Source organism: Myotis daubentonii, chromosome X (genome assembly GCF_963259705.1).
Source record: "Myotis daubentonii chromosome X, mMyoDau2.1, whole genome shotgun sequence".
Classification (NCBI taxonomy): Eukaryota; Metazoa; Chordata; class Mammalia; order Chiroptera; family Vespertilionidae; genus Myotis; species Myotis daubentonii.
Genome location: NC_081861.1, coordinates 115,160,173 through 115,180,362, shown reverse-complemented (window position 1 = coordinate 115,180,362; position 20,190 = coordinate 115,160,173). Strand labels below are relative to the sequence as shown.

The 20,190-nt window shown below is 43.2% G+C and overlaps 1 pseudogene; it reads right to left on the bottom strand.

The window, feature by feature from the left end:
- Positions 1-574: 574 nt before the first annotated feature.
- On the bottom strand, positions 575-1,899 carry LOC132223674 (cerebral cavernous malformations protein 2 homolog; annotated as a pseudogene).
- Between the last annotated feature and the right edge of the window lie 18,291 nt (positions 1,900-20,190).

The following is a 20,190-nucleotide window of genomic DNA, read 5'->3' as shown; positions in this document are numbered from 1 at the left end:
AATAAGACAGGGAAGAAGAGGTAGAAACAGCAGGAACTGCTGCCATCACTCCTATAATATTTCTTAGAAGAAATGATAGAAGTTTTTCAAAAGATAATCAAAGAATGAAAAAGATATTTTTAAAGGTGACATTAAATCCAGAAACTATCAAAAATGATAAATTCAGATATAGCAATAAACTATCATTTTGCAAGTTACAATCCACAATAAGCAAAAGCAAAAGGATGGACTAGAAAAATTATACATTTTGGAAAACTGATAATTGTCCATAATAGCAAGTATGCCTTTCTTCTTTTTTTTCCTTCACATTGCAGTCAACGTCTTTAAAGTTTTCTATGAGTTTCAATAGGAATTTTATGTGCAAAACCAACAGCTGTGTGGGGTTTGTCCTATAGGATATCCTGATACAGCTGTGTGCAGGTGGCTTAGGGTAGCCTCTGCCCCACACCAGGGTCTCTTTCACAATAGCGGGCCATATTTTCTGGGGGTGGGGGGTGGAGGTCACGAGGGTCAGGGGCCTGGTCCAGCTCCAGCTCCACATTGTGAGGGCAGACCCATGGGGGCTTTGGCAGTGTCAGGTCAAGTCCTGGTCCATCCTGGAGACCAGCACCTTGACGTCATTGCTGATGTCTGCGATCATGTGGTCCCATTAGTTCACATTGAAGGTCACAGTTTGGCTGTTGGAGCTGCCTGCTTCCCTGTTCCCATTGGAGGTGGAAGTAAAGGTGGAGCTCGTGGCCTGCCTATATTGGCTGAAGCTGTCTGTGATGATGTTTTGGCTGTCCTTCACCCTGATGGTCTTGAGGGAGTTCTCCAAGTGCTGGCCGTCCTTCTCAGGGATGAAGGGCTGCAGACTGAGCAGCAGGAACTTACAGCTGTCCCCACAGCACTGCAGCAGGCTCACACGGAACTTGAGCAGCGAGCACTGTTGAGGTACTCATGAAGCAGAGCTGACAACTGCTGAATCTCCGGAGAGGACAGCTTGGTGTGCAGCATGGCATTAGTCCTATAGTAGCTCCATGGCCATGGTGCTCAGCTCGCTCTTGTGAAGTGTCTTGGCATGAGGCACTGTGGGCATGCAGGACAAGATGTCACCTGCGGGCAGCACTCAGGAAAGGAGAAAGTGCTGGTGTCTGTCTTGTGTGAGTCCTTCGTGTCCACCTTGGTGGAAGAGTAATCACTACTGTGGGAGGACAGGTGGTAGGTTGATGTCGAGGACCCATCAACTATGGCTTTGTCCAGAAAGTTGATGGTGGGCTCCGTGTATATGACCTGGAAGACCTGCCTTGACTCTTCTGCTGCCACCTTGCTCTCCATGGCCAATATCACCAGGCAACAGACCTCCACAGGCTCCGCTCCATTCTCCAACATGGAGCCTGTGGTGAGGCCTCTGGAACTTTTTACCCACAGACTCTGACTGAGGGAGACACTGGGGTCTTTTGGTGTCTTCAGGACCACCAAGTGCAAGGCATCATGCCACATATAGGACATGGCCTAATGACATGAATGGGGACCCTGAAGATGCTTTCTTCTCTGTCCCTCCAGGCCAGCTTGACATTTCAGGCAGACAGGCTGATGAGCTCATCTTGCTCCTGGATCAACTATCCGAGGAGCTGGTGGGCTCTCTTTCTGTTGTCTATAAGGTGCAGGATCTCTGGATGGTTTTAGGTTTATGAACATTAACTTACCTAAACACTTAATCTCCTTCTCAATGTAGTTGCTCAACACTCTGTCAGGCTCCACTCACTCAGGCAGGGACAGCACCACAATGTGCATAGGGCACTGCTCTGTCACCTTCTCGTAGGCTTTTGTATCTCCGATCTTTTCACCTTTGAGGATGACTTGCTTAATAGCCAATATAATTCCAGGTTTCTTGACCTTCTTGCCCTCCTCCTCCATGTCACTGTGAGTGGTTCCCACAGCCCTGACTGCTATGGGAGCCCCATGACCACTACATGCTTGCCCCAGCCCTGTGATTGCTGCAGCCGTATTCCTTCACTGCCCGCCATTTGCCCTGCTGCCATCTCTGCCCACAGCTGTCAGGGCTTATTCCTATAGTATTAGTTTCACCACCACAGGGCTGCCAACCTAAAGGCTATATTTACCAGTCCCATGAGCATCTAGATATGGCCTTAATCAAAGTTCTGGCCATCAGGGTTTGAGTGAGTATGAGGCATAAAATCTTTGATTCTTGCCCTTAAAAAAAATTGCTGGCAGACTTAACTGAATCTCTCCATTCTTCTTGATCTCTGGGGGTTAGTAAGAATGAGAGGTGTCACCTTGGGCCTATAATTAGAAGCTATTTGTTGATACATGGACTTTGTATCTAGTAGAATAGTGAAAGAAAAAAATATGTCTACATTTAACCATTTGGGGATATTTTTGATACAATAATATATGATATTCCCTGATAATACATTATTTCACAAAGTCCTTATTTTATAAAGATCTCCTACAATAGAAAAACTGTAAGATTAACTATATAATAAAAAAAGTAGCAAAAAAAAACAGTTCCAAGGAAAGGTAATAAAAATAGATCTTAAGCATATGAAGAGTTGCTAAATTAACTCAAAAAAGAAAAGATGAAAATTGAGATTCTACTGAAAAGGCATTTTCAACTATTAAATTGACAAAGACCTGAAAAGGTTGGTGAAATGCTATGTTCATGAACCTAAGAGTAAAAATGCACTTTTATGTATTAATGACTGGAGTACACAAGTATACATTTATATGCATACATACTCTTTGACCTAGCAAATTCAATTCTAGGCATTCATCGTATAAACATACATGCACCAATGTGAAACGGCATAAATAAAAGGTCATTTATTTCAGCATTGTTTGTATTAAGAAAAAGTCAGAAGTGACCTACATATCCATTGGTAATAAATTGGCTAAGTAAATTGTGGTATGTCTAGAAAATGAAACACTATACTCTCCTAAGAAATATTGAAGAAATTCCTAATGAAAGATCAAGATATATTTTGTTTTTTTATATGAAATTATTGGAGTGACAATGGTTAATAAAATTAGATTATTTTCAAGTGTAAGAACTCCAGAATACATCATTTGTATATTGTACTGTGTGTTCACCACCCAAAGTAAAGTGTACTTCCGACAACATTTATCCCTACTTTACCCTTTTCTACCTCCCCCCACCACACTTTCCTTCTGATAATCACCATAGCATTGTCTGTGTTGACTTTTTTTTAAATCCCTAAACCTTTTTCACCCAACTCCCACCCTTTCACCTCTGACAGCTGTCAGTCTGTTCTATGTATCTGTGGGTCTGTTTCTATTTTGTTTGTCAGTTTATTTTGTTAATTAGATTTCATATATAAGTAAAATCATATGGTATTTGTCTTCCTCTTACTGGTTTATTTTGCTTAGTATAATATTCCCCAGATCCACCCATGCTGTTCCCAAAAGGTAAGATTTCTTTTTTTATGGCTGACGTATTTACCACAGCTTTTTTATCCACTCATCTACTCAGAGGCACTTGGGCAGCTTCCAAATCCTGGCTGTAAGAAGTAATCAAATGGCCAAAACAAAGCACAGTGAAATCCATTTGAAGTTTCAAAGACTAAAATGGAGAACAAAACAATAAAGACAACACCATTCTACAGCAGGAATTGAACAGTAATCTTGGAAAGTGCATGTATTTTCAATTTATTTCTCAGAATGTGCTTAACCTCATTTGGGGAGAGAGTGTGATATACAGAAAGAATGAACACTACAGAATCTTGCTATTTGCTAGCTGTGAGGTCTTAGACAATTCAAATAATCTTTATATCTGCTGTTTCTGTAGCCACAAAATAGGAATATCATCAGCTAAGTTATCAGTTTCCTGTATGGATTAGAGAGTTTGTGTATTGCCACACATGGGGATATGTATTTGTGTGGGATATATAGAATTGCAAATGTATAATTTTAACATAATAATAGCTAATAATATGGTCATAATCACCATTCTTTCTTGTCTTCACTCTCCACAGTGCTCCTGAACCCCTTCAAAAGACACTTTTTTTTTGTTTGTTTGTTTTTTTGAGAAGCTAAAAGCTGCCTGCATAACCCTAAGTCTTGATCAGTAGCCATGCATAGCATATTTAAGTAATCCTGTCTGATTCTAATACTCTCCAACCTGTCTTTCTTCCTTGACTTCCGGGGTTAGCTAAACATTGTGTTGTGCCTGAAGTTTATGCAATGTTTGTGGACTTGTTTAAAAAGGAGCATACAGGGAGGGTTGGGGGGCAGGAGGGAGGGGGGTAAGAGATCAACTGAAGGACTTGTATGCATGCATATAAGTATAACCAATGGACATAAGACATTGGGGGGTAGGGGAGGCCAGGGGATTGTCAAGGGCGGGGGGAAAAAAAGGACACATATGTAATACCCTTTGTAATACGTTAAGCAATAAAACAATTAAAAAAAGGAGCAGACAGAATTTTGAATACAGCTAGTAAAGAAAACGGTATGGAGATTCTTCAAAAATTCAAAATACATCTGCTATATGGCCCAGAAATACCACTTCTGGATACTGATCTGAAGAAAACAAAAACACTAATTCAAAAATTATTTTAAAAATATGTCCTATGTTCATTGCAGAAGTATTTACAATAGCCAAGATATGGAAGAAATCTAGATGTTCATTGATAGATAAACACAAAAATAAGATGTGGTATACATATACAATGAAATATGCTTAGCAATAAAAAATGAAATATTTTCGGAACAAGATGGATGGAACCAAAGAGCGTTATGCTAAGTGAGACAAGTCAGACAGAAAGAGATAAATACTACATGATTTCACTTACATGTTGAATCTAAAACAAAACAAATAATTGCACAAAATGAAACAGAAACAGATCCATAGATACAAAGAGCAAGCTGATTATTGCCAAAGGGGTGGTGGGTGGGAGATGGGTGAACATTAAAAAAAAAATAAAAAAGTTCTCTCTTTGTATAGAGTGTGAAGCAAAATTACAGAAGTAGTTGATTAATTACTGAACAACTGGAAACCCCACAAAAACAATGAGAACAATAAAAATAAGTTATCTCCGCTTCTACCAGCAGAAGATATTTTATCTATACAATGTAAGGCAGTAATGAACAAAAATAAAACAAGAAATACACTATGTAAAACAAATGAAGGGGAGAAATAAATCACATTTAACAAAAAGAAAGCTGACAATTTTATATGGTAGTATACATCCTTGGCTCCAGAAGACTTTAAGAATATTGAAAGAAAATAAAATTATATGCTTACTTCACCCATAAACATAGAAATCACATCTGAGTTAAGTAAATTCAATGATTATATTTTATAAACATATTTTCAGATAGATTTTTTCCCCTCAGGAATGTATCATAAAATGCATAGTTTCAACATTAGGGAATTTATACTCCATATTAAACTTTAAAGGAGAAATATGGCCCTAACCAGTTTGGCTCAGTGGATGGAGTGTCGGCCTGCGGACTGAAGGGTCCCGGGTTCGGTTCCAGTCAAGGGCATGTACCTTGGTTGTGGGCACATCCCCAGTAGGGAATGTGCAGGGGGCAGCTGATCGATGTTTCTCTCTCATTGATGTTTCTGACTCTCTGTCTCTCTCCCCTCCTCTTTGTGGAAAATCAATAAAGTATATATTTTTTAAAAAAGGAGAAATATGAAACTATTTCAATAGTAGAATTCTCATAATAATTTGAATCAAAGAGAACTTACTGAATTTGATAAGTAGTTATATTCAAAATTTTACAGCAAAAATCGTGCTTAATGGAAAAATTGAGATACATTCCCCTTAAAATCAGGAAGTAGTCAAAGATGATATTTATTATTTTTTAACACAAACACAAATTATTCTTTAACTTGTGTTTCTGACCATTGATATAAGACAATAAGATGGTAAGAAACTGTGAGTACATGCTATGTTAATCTTAGGTGGTCAGACTCCAGAGACTTTACTATTAAAAAAAGAAGAAGAAATGGTCACTGCCCTTGAGGAACTCAATCCAGTAAGAGACATTGAATCTATCTGTAGGCAAAGGGTGGAGACTGGTGGAACAAGTACTCAGAGGATGATGGGTTCATTTCCAATCTTGGCCACACATTAGCATCACCTGGGCCTCTGGGGGAACTTCTAAACATCCCAACACCCAGTCCACACTCTCAAAGTGGAATCCAGGCAAAAGTGATTGCTTAAGATCTCCAGGTGATGCCCACATGCAGCCAAGATTAAAAGAGCAGTATCTTGCTGGACTCAGAAGAAAACACCTGGAACTCCTCTTCCTTAGAAACATTTGGCAATAATGTGGAGAACAGTGTGGAGAAGGACGAGAGGTGGAAATAAAGGAGTTTGGTTAAAGGAGAAAAAAGGAGTTATAGTATACTGAGATAAAAACAAAATTAATTTATAAGATACATCTGAAGAGTAGCTGAAATCAGGAGATAGATGGGGCAATAGCTGGAGTGGGGAATAAGAAAATGTTTGTTGTTTTTTTTTGTTCTAGAGCAGTGGTTCTCAACCCTGGCTGCACATTAGAATCACCTAGGAATCTTTTTACAATCCTGATTTCTGGGCCTTATCCTCCGGAAATTCTGTTTCTTTGTTACTAATGTTGTGGCCCCACCCCATAACAAAGAAACAGAATTTCCAGAGGATGAGGCCCAGAAATCAGGATTTTAAAAAGATTCCCAGGTGATTCTAATGTGCAGTCAAGGTTGAGAACCACTGTCCTAGAGTTTCTTTGTATGGCAAGGGAAATTATTTGGGATTGGAAGTTGGCATGATAGAAAAAGGAGAGAGAGAGAGAGAGAGAGAGAGAGAGAGAGAGAGAGAGAGAGAGAGAGAGATTTGTATATATTCCCCCATGTTATGAAATGCCCATGATAAATACAGAGGTCATGTGTAATTTAGTTTTATGGTTGACAGCTACAGCTGTGTTTTCAGCTGTCAGCCATGTGAGTTGACCATCTTGGACATCGAGTGTAGTCTAGCCTTCATAAGTCTGTAAGGCTAGTAACTGTTTTTGTTTGTTTAGCTTCTCTTGTATTATTTTGAAACTGCTAAATGGATTGCCACTGCTTTCATCAAGTATGGAAACAAATTATACATGGAAGGAGGGTGGTGAAGTCTAATGGTAAAATACAGGTTTCAGATTCTAATCCAGTTTTACAAGTCACTTACAAAACTGAAGGCTGGTCTAATTGTGGAAAGGCCAATTTTATCAATTGCTAAATAGTTCAATTAGAGTGTATTCAGCCATCCTTTCTGATGACTGTCTAACTCTTCTTGGCACCTAAAAGCTCAGGTCTTTCCTGAAAACAATATAGACATTTCATTACTTTCTGGAGTCAGCACACAGATCTGCTGAACAAGGTTTCTAGAATTACTGAGTCATTAAAGAAAAGCAATTGGGCCAAAAGCAGTCAATTGGAACAGTTCAATACCAGCAGCCAGGGAATGAGAGCCATACAGAATCCAGTATTCAAACTAAAAGATCCAGTTATACCATCTTATGTAGTGTTTCCTCTTCTGGTATTACATTTAAAAAACATATTTAATGAGATCTAATTCACAAACCATGAAACACAATTTAAACTTTAAAATTCAATGGTTTTTAGTATAGTTACAGAGTTGTACAACAATCACCACAATCTAATTTTAGACTATTTTCATCACCCTGAAAAGAAACCTCATACCAAACAGCTGTTATTCTACATTCCTCCCTCCACTCTCAACTTTAGGAAATCACAAATCTACTTTATGTCTTTGTATATTTACCTATTGTGGACATTCCATATAAAAGGAATCAAATATGTGGTATTTATTAATTAGCTTGTTTCACATAACGTTTACGGTGTGTTCACCCATGTTGTAGCATATATAAATGTTTTATTACTTCTTATGACTGAATGATATTTCATTGTATTGACATACCACATTTTGTTCATCCATTTATCAGATAATGGACATTCCAGTTGTTTCATACCTTCTGGCTATTGTGAATATGCTGCTATGAACATATGTGTACAAGTATTAGGTTGAACACCTGTTGTTTATTTTTTGATATATCCCTAGGTGTAGAATAATAAATATATGTTTAATATTTTGAGGAATTGGCAAAATGTTTTCCAAAGCAGCTGGACTATTTTACATTTCCACAAGCAATGTCTCCTCATCTTCACTAATGCTTATTATTGTCTATTTTTATTATAGACTAGGGGCCCAGTGCATGAAATTCGTGCACTGGGTGTGTGGGGGGGAGTGTCCCTCAGCCCAGCCTGCCCCCTCTCACATACTGGGAGCCCTCAGGCTTTGAGCCCCATCACCTTCCAATCGCAGGATCAGCCCCTTGCCCAGCCTGATGCCTGGGCCAGAGGCGTCAGGCCTGGGCAGGGGACCCGCATTTCCCCACATCACTGGTTCTGCCCCCAGCCCAGGCCTGATGCCTCTGGCCCAGGCGTCAGGCCTGGGCAGGGGACCCCCAGACCCCTCCGATTGCTGGCTCTGCCACTTGCCCAGGCCTGACGCCTCCGCCAGAGGTGTCAGGCTTGGACAGGGGACCCCCATCTCCCCCCGATCACTGGCTCTGGCCCCCGCCCAGGCCTGATGCCTCGGCCAGAGGAGTTGACCCTCATCACCCTCCAATCACCAATCACCAGATCGGCCCCTTGACCAGGCCTGAGGCCTCCGGCAGAGGTGTCAGGCCTGGGCAGGGGACCCCCAGCTCCCCGCGGTTGCAGGCTCCACCCCTGCCCAGGCCTAATGCCTCTAGCCTAGGAGCCCAGCCCGGGCAGCGGGGACCCGCAGCTGCAGCGGCCCCGCGATCGTGGGCTTCGCTTTAGGCCCAGGCAAGGGACCCCTAGCTCCTGGGACTGCCAGCTTCGACCGTGCCCAGCTCCCATCGCTGGCTCCACCCCTACTTCCTGCTATCACTGGCCAGGGAGGAAAAGGCACCTGATTCTCCGATCATGGCTGGGGGGCAGGGCAAAGGCGGCCCCAGGGCCGCCTTTGTCCTGCCCCCCAGCTCTTAGCTCCCCCCTGGGTTTCCGATCACTGTCAGTGGCAGGGGGCTTCTTCCTGCTTTCCCTTTCGCCTCCCTGCATTATGCCTACATATGCAAATTAACCACCATCTTGTTGGCAGTTAACTGCCAATCTTAGTTGGCAGTTAACTGCCAATCTTATTTGGCAGTTAATTTGCATATAGCCCTGATTAGCCAATGAAAAGGGTATAGCTGTACGCCAATTACCATTTTTCTCTTTTATTAGTGTAGATTAGAGGCCTGGTGCACAAAAATTTGTGCACTCAGTGGGGGGGTCCTTCAGCCTGGCCTGTGCCCTCTCACAGTCTGGGACCCCTCGGGGGATGACCACCTGATGGCTTAGGCCCACTCCCTGGGGGATTGGGCCTAAGCTGGCAGACAGTCATCCCTCTGGCATCCCAGGAGCCGTCAGGTGATGTCCACTTGCCAGCGGGAACCAAGCCTAAGCTGCAGTTGGACATCCTTAGCGCTGCTGAGGAGGCAGGAGAGGCTCCTGCCATCAACGCTGTACTGACAGCCATCAGCCTGGCTTGTGGCTGAGCAGAGCTCCTCCTGTGGGAGCACAATGACAACCAGGGGGCAGCTTTTACATTGAGCATCTGCCCCCTGGTGGTCAGTGTGTGTCATAGTGACCAGTCATTCCCAGTTGTTCTGCTGTTAGGGTCAAATTGCATATTGCCCTTTTATTATATAGGATAGACGCCTGGTGCATGGGTGGGGACCAGCTGGTTTGCCCTGAAGGGTGTCCCAGATCAGGGAGGGGGTCCCCACTAGAGTGCCCGGCCAGCCTGAGTGAGGAGCTGATGGCTATTTGCAGGCTGGCCAAGCCCCCCAGCAGGGACCCTCACCCCATGAGGGTGAGGCCAGCATGGGTGAGGGGCTGATGGTTGTTTGCAGGCTGGCTAACAGCCCCTAAAGTGTGAGGATCCCCCCTGGGATGCTTGGCCAGCCTGGGTAAGGGGCTGAGGGCCAAGTTCAGGCTGGCCACACCCTCTTCAGGGTGGGGGTTCCTGCTGGGGTGCCTGGCCAGTCTGGGTGAGGGGCTGATGGCTGTTTGCAGGCTGGCCAAGGCCTCGAGTGGGGACTCTCATCCCATGAGGGTGTGGCCAGCCTGGGTGAGGGGCTGATGGCTGTTTGCAGGCTGGCCACGGCCCCCAGCCACCCAAGCTCCCAGTGGAGGCTGGCTGGAAGCAGGTATCTGGGATTTATTTAACTTCTATAATTGAAACTTTGTTGCCTTGAGCAAAGGCCCCAGCCAGCCAGGGCAGCCGGGAAGCTTGGCTTCCTCCATCGCTGGGACAACCAAGCCTCCTGCTTGTTCCAGCTCCAGGGCTGCCGGCCGCCATCTTGGTCAGGTTAATTTGCATATAGTCTCTCTGATTGGCTGGTGGGTGTGGCTTGGGCGTAGCAGAGGTGCTGTCAATTTGCATGTTTCTCTTTTATTAGATTAGAAAAATCCAGAAAGTGTTAAATAACACGTCAATTCCTGATGAAAATGAGGCTTTCATTTTAATAAAACTTGCCATTGTAATCAAAACATTCTGATACTACTGGCACAAGAATAAGTGTACAGATCAATTGAACAGATCAGAGAGCCCAGAAATGAACCCACACCATTATGGTCAATTAATATTTAACTAAGAAGCAAGAGCATACAATGGATAAAAGACAGTCTCTTCAACAAATGGTGTTGGGAGGTTTTAAGTCATTATTTGAATACATTTTTCTACAATTTCAGTCTCTTTTCTTTCTGGTAGTCACATTAATAGTACATTGGTGTGCTTTGTAGTGTCCAAGTTTATCTGAGCTCTCTGAATTTCTTTCCTATTTTTCCTGTCTGTTGTACATATTTCATAGTATCTATCAACCTCTCTTCAATGTCACTGACTCCTTCTGTCAACTCAAATCTGTTGATCCCCAATAAAAATTTTTAATTTCAATTATTGTACTTTTCTTTTTTTATATGTTATGTATTTTTATTTAGTAATTCATTATCTTTTGGATTAAGACATAGAAACCTGACAGTTTTGGGTCTTGGGGTGTGTTTTTGTTTGTTTGTTTTTTGTGTTCCCCCCAGGTGAGAGATATATTTGTATGTATATATATATATATATATATATTTGTAGAGAGAACTTGGGAAGGCACATGGGCATTTCTTTAATTATTGTCAGCTGAATCCAGTGGCGTTGGCAAAACCAAGTCCTGGAAACACGCTTTGCCAAAAGGCAGAAGTGTTGTCAGCTTGAACATTAGCCCAGGTTTCAGGGGGTGGGTTTTGTTATTTAAATCCAGCCAAGCACCAGGAATGAATACGACTCAGGCCCACCCAAGAATGCACATAATCTCTTTTGTCTTGACTTTTAGTAAAACTTCCTCTTTTTTAGTGTATAAAATAAACACTCTGTATTGGCTCTGGGTCCCTGTCCCTGTCTCTCCATCAGAGGACACTGGTCCCACCCAGCCCCCGCTTTTTCCTTCCATCTGTGTCTGTCTCTCTCTTTCATTTTCTCAATACCCAACCACCCTTACTCAGGAACTGGACTGCTCTCAAGCCACGCTGGACACGGAGAAGAGAGAAATACATACATACATATATATATATATATATATATATATATATATATATATATACATATATATATATATATATATATATATCACATCAAGTTACATTTTTATTTTATTTTTTTATTCTTTACTAGAGGCCCGGTGCACAAAAATTTGTGCACTCGGGGGGGAGAGGGGGATCCCTCAGCCCGGCCTGTGCCCTCTCGCAGTCTGGGACCATTTGGGAGATAATGACCTGCTGGCTTAGGCCTGCTCCCAGGTGGCAGAGGACAGGCCCAATCTCTAGGTGCAGCCCCTGGTCGGGCTCAGAGCAGGGCCAATTGGGGAGTTGGGGCGCCTTCCCCTGTCATGCACAGAGCAGGGCACATTGGGAGGTTGCGATGCCACCCTCAGTCACGCTCAGGGTAGGGCCGATTGGGGGGTTGGGGCACCGCCCCCTGTCACACTCAAGGCAGGGTCTATGGGGAGGTTGCAGCGCCACCCCCTGTCACGCACAGAGCAGGGCCCATCAGGGGGTTGGGGCTCCGTACCCTGTCATGCACAGAGCAGGGTCAATCAGGGGGTTGGGGAGCTCCACCCGTCATGCACAGAGCAGGGCCGATCAGGGGTTGAGGAGCCCCCCCCCGTCACTCACAAAGTAGGGCCTATAGGGGAGTTGGGGCACCACCCCCGTCACACTCAGGGCAGGGCGGATCAGGGGGTTGGGGCGCCGCCCTCTATCACCCACAGAGCAGGGCCTATCAGGGGGTTGGGGCACGGCCACTGTCACACTCAGGGCAGGGCCAATGGGGAGGTTATGGCTCTACCCCATCACACACAGAGCAGGGCCCGTGGGGTAGGGGGGTTTGAGCGCCGCACCCTGTCACACACAGAGCAGGGCCGATCAGGGGGTTGAGGCGCAGCACCCTGTCACACACAGAGCCGCAGGGCGATCAGGGGATTGGGGAGCTCCCCCTATCAGGCACAGAGCAGGGCTGATCAGGGGGTTGGAGCGCCTTCCCCTGTCACAAACAGAGCAGGGCGGATAGGGAGGTTGTGGCCCCGCCCCCTGTCACACACAGAGCCACAGGGTGATCAGGGGGTTTGGGCGCTGCCCCCTGTCACGCTGATCCCATTGCCAGGAGGCCTCTCGGCTCTGCTGATCCCAGTCCTGGGAGGCCTCGCGGCTCCGCTGATCCCGGTCCTTGGAGGCATATTACCCTTTTACTATATAGGATAGAGGCCTGGTGCATGGGTGGGACTGGCTGGTTTGCCCTGAAGGGTGTCCTGGATCAGGGTAGGGGTCCCCACTGGGGTGCCTGGACAGCCTGGGTGAGGGCAGGATGGCTGTTTGCACCTGGTCACACACCCTTCAGGGTGGGGGTCCCCACTGGGGTGCCTGGCCCGTCTGGGTGAGGGGATGATGGCTGTTTGCAGCTGGTCATACACCATTCAGGGTGGGGGTCCCCACTGGGGTGCCTGGCCAGTCTGGGCGAGGGACTGAGGGCTGTTTTCAGGCCGATTGAAGCTCCCAACTGCTCCTTTTTTTCTTTTTTTATTCTGGGCCAGCTTTAGCTCTGAGGCTCCAGCTCTTAGGCCTCCGCTCCTGAAAGCAGGTATCTGGTTTGTTTCAGTTCTATAATCGAAACAATGTATAACTCCAACTCTGAGATCCCGGGCTCGCTGAAAGCAGGTTTCTGGGGTTCTGTTTAGCTTCTATATTTGTTACTATGTTTCTTAAACTGCAAGCTCAGAGGCCGGCAAGGCAGGCAGGGAACCTTGGAGTTCTCCGTCACTGAAGAAAGCAAGCCTCATGTTAGTTTCAAGCTGCCTGGCTGCCGGCCGCCATCTTGGCTGGCAGTTAATTTGCTTATCTCGCCTATTAGCCAATGGGAAGGGGAGTGGTCGTACACCAATTACCATGTTTCTCTTTTATTAGATAGGATTGATTGCAGTATTACATATGTCTCCTTTTGCCTCCATTTACCTCTCCCTTACCACTCCTACCCTCTAGCACATGCCACCACCTCCCTAGTATCTGTGTCCTTTGGTTATGCTTATATGCATGCATACAAGTCCTTTAGTTGATCTCTTACCCTGCCGCTCCCTCCTCTGCCTTCCTTCTAAAGTTCTATGCTTCTCTGTCTCTGGATCTATTTTTTTTTTTTTCATCAGTTTTTGTTGTTCATTATATTCCACAAACGAGTGAGATCATGTGATATTTATCTTTCTCCAACTGGCTTATTTCGCTTAGCATAATGCTCTCCATGTCCATCTATGTTGGTACAAATGATAAGAATTCTTTCTCTTTTTTTATAGCAATGTAGTATTCCATTGTGGAGATGTACCACTCTTTTTTAATCCACTCATTTTCTGATCGGTACTTAGGCTGTTTCCAAATCTTAGCTATTGTAATTTGTGCTGCTATGAACATAGGGGTGCATATGACCTTTTTGATTGGTGTTTCTGTTTTTTGGGGATATATTCCTAAAAGTGGGATTACTGGGTTAAATGGGAGTTCCATTTTTAAATTTTTGAGGAAACTCCATACTGTTTTCCACAGTGGCTTCACCAGTCTGCATTCCCACCAGCATTGCATGAGGGTTCCTTTTTAATTCAAGAATTTCCTTTTGAGTTTTACAATTTCTCTTTATTGACATTCTTTACCTTATGAAACATTGCCATCCTACCTTCCTTTAATTTTTAATATGATTTTTTGTTATTTGAACATATTTGTAATTTTTTATGTCATTATCTGGTAAGTCCAACATCTGGGGACCTTCAAAGGTAACTTCTATTGCCCTTTTTTCATTCTCTGTATGGGTTACATTTTCATGTTTCTGTGAATATCTCATAATTATTATTGAGTGGACATTTTAGATAATACCATGTAGCAACTATCAATATTGGTCCTCACAAGCTTCTTGTAGTTGATATCTGCTTTTATATTTCTGTAATGACTTGTCTGAACTTCTTTATCAAAATCTATTTCTCCTATAGTGTGCAACCTTGGTATTTTTCCTAAGGATGGATATTGCCTTCCTGTCAATGAATTTGTTTTTTGTTGTTTTAATCCTCACTGGGGTTATTTTTCCATTGATTTTAAAAAGAGTGGAAGGGACGGGGAGAGGCAGAGATAAAATAGATGTGAAAAAGACACATTGATTGGTCACCTCCCACATGTGTCCTGACTGGGGATCGGGGATCCAGCCTGCAACCAAGGTACATGCCATTAGCCAGAATCAAACCTGGAACCCTTAAGTCTATTGGCCAACACTCTATCCACTGAGTAAAACCGGCTAGGGCTATTTCTAAATTTAATGTACTCTTTTATTATTTATTTATTTTTAATTAAAATGTTTATTGTTGATAGTATTACAGATGTCCTCATTCCACCTTTTACCCTCCTCCATCCAGACCTCATCCCACCCCAAGCCTTCACCACATTATTGTGTATGTCCATAGGCTATTCAAATATGTGTGTGTGTGTATATATATATATATATATATATATATATATATATATATATATATATTTCCAGTGCTCTCCACCCTTATCCTCTCTGAGATTGGTCCATCTGTTCCATGTATCCATGACTCTGATCTTATTTTTCTCATCAGTTTATTTTGTTCATTAGATTCCATACGTGAGATCAAGTGATATTTGTCTTTCTCTAACTGGCTTATTTCACTTAGCATAATAGTCTCCTGGTCCATCCATGTTGTTACGAAAGATGAATTCCTCCGTTCTATAGCCCTATAGCATTCCATTGTGTAATTGTACCACAGCTTTTTTATCCACTCATATACTGATGAAGTCTTGGGCTGTTTCCAGATTTTAGCTACTGTAAATAGTGCTTCTATGAACATAGGCATGCATATATTCTTTCTGATTGGTGTTTCAGATTTCTTAGGATATATTCCCAGAAGTGGGATAAATGGGTCAAATGGCAGTTCCATGTTTTATTTTTTGAGGAAACCCCATACTCTTTTCTATAGTGGTTGCGCCAGTCTACATTACCACCAGCAGTGTGTTAGGTTTCCTTTTTCTCCACATCATGGCCAACACTTTTCATTTGTTGATGGCAGCCATTATGACAAGTGTGAGGTGTTAAGTCACTGTCATTTTGATTTACATCTCTGGGATGATTAGTGACTTTGAGCATGTTTTCATATGTCTCTTGGTCAACTGTATGTGCACTTCGGAGAAGTGTCTTTTTAGGTCCTTTGCCCATTTTTAATTGGATTGTCTTCCTTTTGTCAAGTTGTCTGAGTTCCTTATATGTTTTGGAAATTAATCCTTTATCAGATGTATCATTGGCAAATATGTTCTCCCATGCAGTGGGCTTTCTTTTCATTTTATCGATGGTTTCTTTTCCTGTGCAGAAGTTTTAAATTTGATGTAGTCCCATTTATATATTTTCTCCTTAGTTTCCTTTTCGCTATAGATGTATCAGTAAACATATTGCTACATGAGAATTCTGAGATTTTACTATGATTCCTTCTAGGATTTTTTTATGGTTTCATGTGTTATATTTAAGTCTTTTATCCCTTTTGAGCTTATTCTTGTGTATGTTGTAAGAAGGTGGTTTAGTTTCATTTTATTGCATGTATCTAATTTTCCCCAACACCATTTTTTGAATAAACTATCTTTTCTCCATTGTCAAATATTGAGTTTGATGGCTTGGGTCAATTTCTGGGGTCTTTTTTCTGTTCCATTGATCTATATGCCTGTTCATGTGCCAGTACCAGGCTATTTTGATTACAGTGGCTTTGTAGTATAGTTTGACATCTGGTATTGTGATTCCGATAACTTTGTTCCTCTTTCTGAAGATTGCTGAGGCTATTTAGGGTCTTTTTTTGGTTCCATATATATCATTGGAATATTTGTTCTAGATCTGTGAAATATGCCATTGGCATTTTAGTAGGAATTGCATTGAATGTAGATTGCTTTGGGTAGTATGGTCATTTTAATCATGTTAATTCTGCCTACCCTTGAACATGGTATATGCTTCCACTTGTTTGTATCTTCCTCTGTTTCTTTTTTCAATGTCCTACAGTTTTCTGAGTACAGGTGTTTTACCTCCTTGGTTAAGTTTAGTTGTTGTTGCAATGTAAATGAGTTTGTTTTCTTCATTTCTCTTTCTGAGAGTTCACTATCAATGTATAAAAATGCCATCAATTTCTGAATATTAACTTTGTGTCCTGCTAATTTGCTGTATTTATTATGTCTAGTAGCTTTTTGGTGGAGTCTATGGGGTGTCTATGTATAATATTATGTCATCTGCTAATAATGAAAGTTTTACTGTCTCTTTTCCAATTTGGATGTCTTTCATTTTTTCTTCGTGTCTGATTGCTGTGCTAGGATCTCCAGTACTATGTTGATAAGAGTGGTGAAAGTGGGCATCCCTGTCTTGTTCATGATCTCAAGGGACAAGATCTCAATTTTAGTTTTTGCCCATTGAGTATGATGTTGGCTGTAGGTTTTTCATATGTGGCCTTTATTATGTTGATATATGATCCCTCTAGTCCCACTTTGCTTAGAGATTTATCATAAATGTGTACTGGATTTTGTCAAATGCTCTTTCTTTGTCTATATCATGTGGCTGGCAGTGGCTGTGTGGGTTTTTATCTTTCATTTTGTTTATGTGATGTATCGCATTTATTGATTTGTGAATACTGTAACAACCTTGCATCCCTGGAATAATTCCCACTTGGTCATGATGTATACTCTTTGTAATGTATTGCTGGATCTGATTTCCTAATATTTTGTTGAGTATTTTAGCATATGTGTTCATCATGGGTATTGGCCTATAATTCTCTTGTAGTGTCCTTATATGGTTTTGGAATTAGGACAACATTGGGCTCATGAAAACTTGGAAGCATTCTTACCTGTTGAATTTTTTGGAATAGTTTGAGGAGGATAGGTGTTAGTGCTTATTTGAATGTTTGGTAGAATTTGCCTGTGAAGCCATTCGGTCCAGGACTTTTTAATTAGTTATTATTGGTCTCTCTGCTCTCTTTGAGTCTCTGTTTTCTTGACCTGAATATTATGCTCCTTGCTGGTTATCCCACTAAGATATTAGCCCCCACTAACCTCTAGCTCATTGCTCTATTGTTTTAAAGAATATTCTCAGACATAAATTTTTTCACATTGAATCCCTGCCTGCCAGGTATTGCCTGTCTTTGAGGCTTGTTCCAACCATCACCTGTGCGTAGCTCTGTGCTATGGAGCAGGGGCTGGATGAGAGACAACCTGATTTTCACTAGCTTCCCCACCAGGATTCATAGGATTCATTCATTCTTCTCTCTCTCTCTCTCTCTCTCTCTCTCTCTCTCTCTCTCTCTCTCTCCTCCCCCTCTCCCCCTCTCCCCCTCTCTCTGTATCTGTCTCTCTTATCACTGTTGGTACACCTGCATGCACATGGAAAGGGGGAACTGGTGTTGTTCTTTGATTGCTTCTACCACCCACTATTAATATTCTACAACCCAGGGTTGCAAAAAATGAGAATTTTCCATTTTTGACCTGCTGGAAGTTTCTAGGAACCTGGAGATGATGGAACTACCACTTGCCTGCCAAGCCCTCTGGAGCAGATCTCCTGAACTTATAAAACAGTGTGAGAAATGTTTTTTATTCTTTTATTTCATCTACTTCCTGCCCCAGATCCATTCCACCTAGCAAGAGTTTCAGGTGGGGAACTGGATCCAACACAACCACTGCCAGCCACATGATATAACTTTCCATAGCTCAGAGAAATGAAAATGACATCTGCTAATGTTCGCTGGCTACCAAAATCACTCTAAATAGCTCTTACACCCCAGGAGTCTAAGAGAAATTAGAGCTGCTACTTGGCCACTGAAGTTACTGGAAGAGTAATTCTGCAAGGCAGAGATATAGGGATATAATTGTAGTCACTAACTCAAATGCCAGGGACTCACATTGTTTTTACCCCATCTCCATGGATTTTATTTAATAATTTTTCTCAATTTGCTATCAGCTCTTTAATGAATCTCCAGAAAGTTTGAGTGACTGACTTTGTTACTTTTTATGAGCTCAATAGATGTCTGTCCAGAGAAGGGTGCTTGATGAACTCCTCTCACCACCATTACTGAAGATCTACCCAGCCATTATTGAGTGCAACTGAATAAGCTACAACAGTTAGAAACAACTAGGTGAGCCTAGTTAACCCAGATAACTGTTAGCGATATAATATATTGCTGTTTTAAGCAACTAATTTTTGGGTGGTTTCTCATGCAGTGGTAAATAACCAGAATACATTGTTGAATTTGCTTCTATTTTTCTATTGTCTACTGTCACTATCAAATAAAAATAATTATTATTAGCATACATACATATATTTTAAAAGCTATGTTCACATGTTTTTGGAAATTACATATAATGACTAGAATTTTTTTATGTTTTCTAGGATAAAAAAAAAATCAAGCCAAAATATTTTTATAATCTTTTTTTTAAACAGCACACTCCAGGTGGACAATGGGATCAATCACATGAAGTGCCAGGATTCTTCAGAATAGTTATCAATCCTTATTCTCTATCCATTTTATCTAATCCACTACAAAAAGGACACAGTGCCAGTCCTTCTATCTCAAAGTAAAGGAAGTCCCTTTTGACATGAGTCTCATATATTTCCTTTTCCCTTATTACATTCTACTAGAGGCCGAGTGCATGAATTTGTGCACGGGTGGGGTCCGGCTGGCCCGGCTCCAATTGGGGCAGATCTCGGCTGGGCCTGTCGGGAAGAGGAGATGGTGGGAGGTTGGCTGGCCAGCCTGCCCCAATCAGGGCCGAATCAGGGCCAGGCCTGCTGGGGGAGGGGCCATGGATGATTGGCCAGCAGGCCCCACCACAAATTGGGTTTGGGGAGCCAATTGGAGGCCAGTAGCTTGGGGTAGGGGCCATGGATGGTTGACGGGATGGCTCTACCACTGATCAGGGTGGGGGGCAGATCAGGGGTGGGGCTGGGCAGGGGGAGGGGCTGCAGGAGGTTTGCCGGCCAGCCCTGCACCCTATTGGGTTGGGGGGCAATCACAGGGTGGCTGGCCAGGGGGAGGAACTACAGGCTGATCTGGGAGGTGGGGGCCCAATGGGGATGGGGCCAGCCGGGGGGAGGGGCTGCAGGAGGTTGGCCAGCCAGCGCCACCCCATATTGGCTGTGGGACTATAGTGATGGGATGGGCCAATTGGGGACTGGAGGATGGCCAGGGAGAAGGCGGGGGGGGGGGCGTTTGGGTGGCCATCCAACCCTTGATTGGGGTGGGAGGGTCTGATCAGGGGCGGGCTGGTGGAGGGGAAGAGCCATGGGAGGTTGGCTGACCAGCCCCACTCCTTAATTGGCCTGGTTCACTGGCCACTGTGGGCATCATAGAAACCGGTCGTTCTGGTTGTTACAGTGTTATAGTCACTGGCTTTATATATATACTAGAGGCCCCGTGCACAAAAATTTGTGCACTCGGGGGGGAGGGGGGGTACCTCAGCCCGGCCTGTGCCCTCTCACATTCTGGGAGCCCTCGGGAGATAACGACCTGCTGGCTTAGGCCTGACCCCAGGAGGCAGAGGGCAGGCCCAATCCCTAGGTGCAG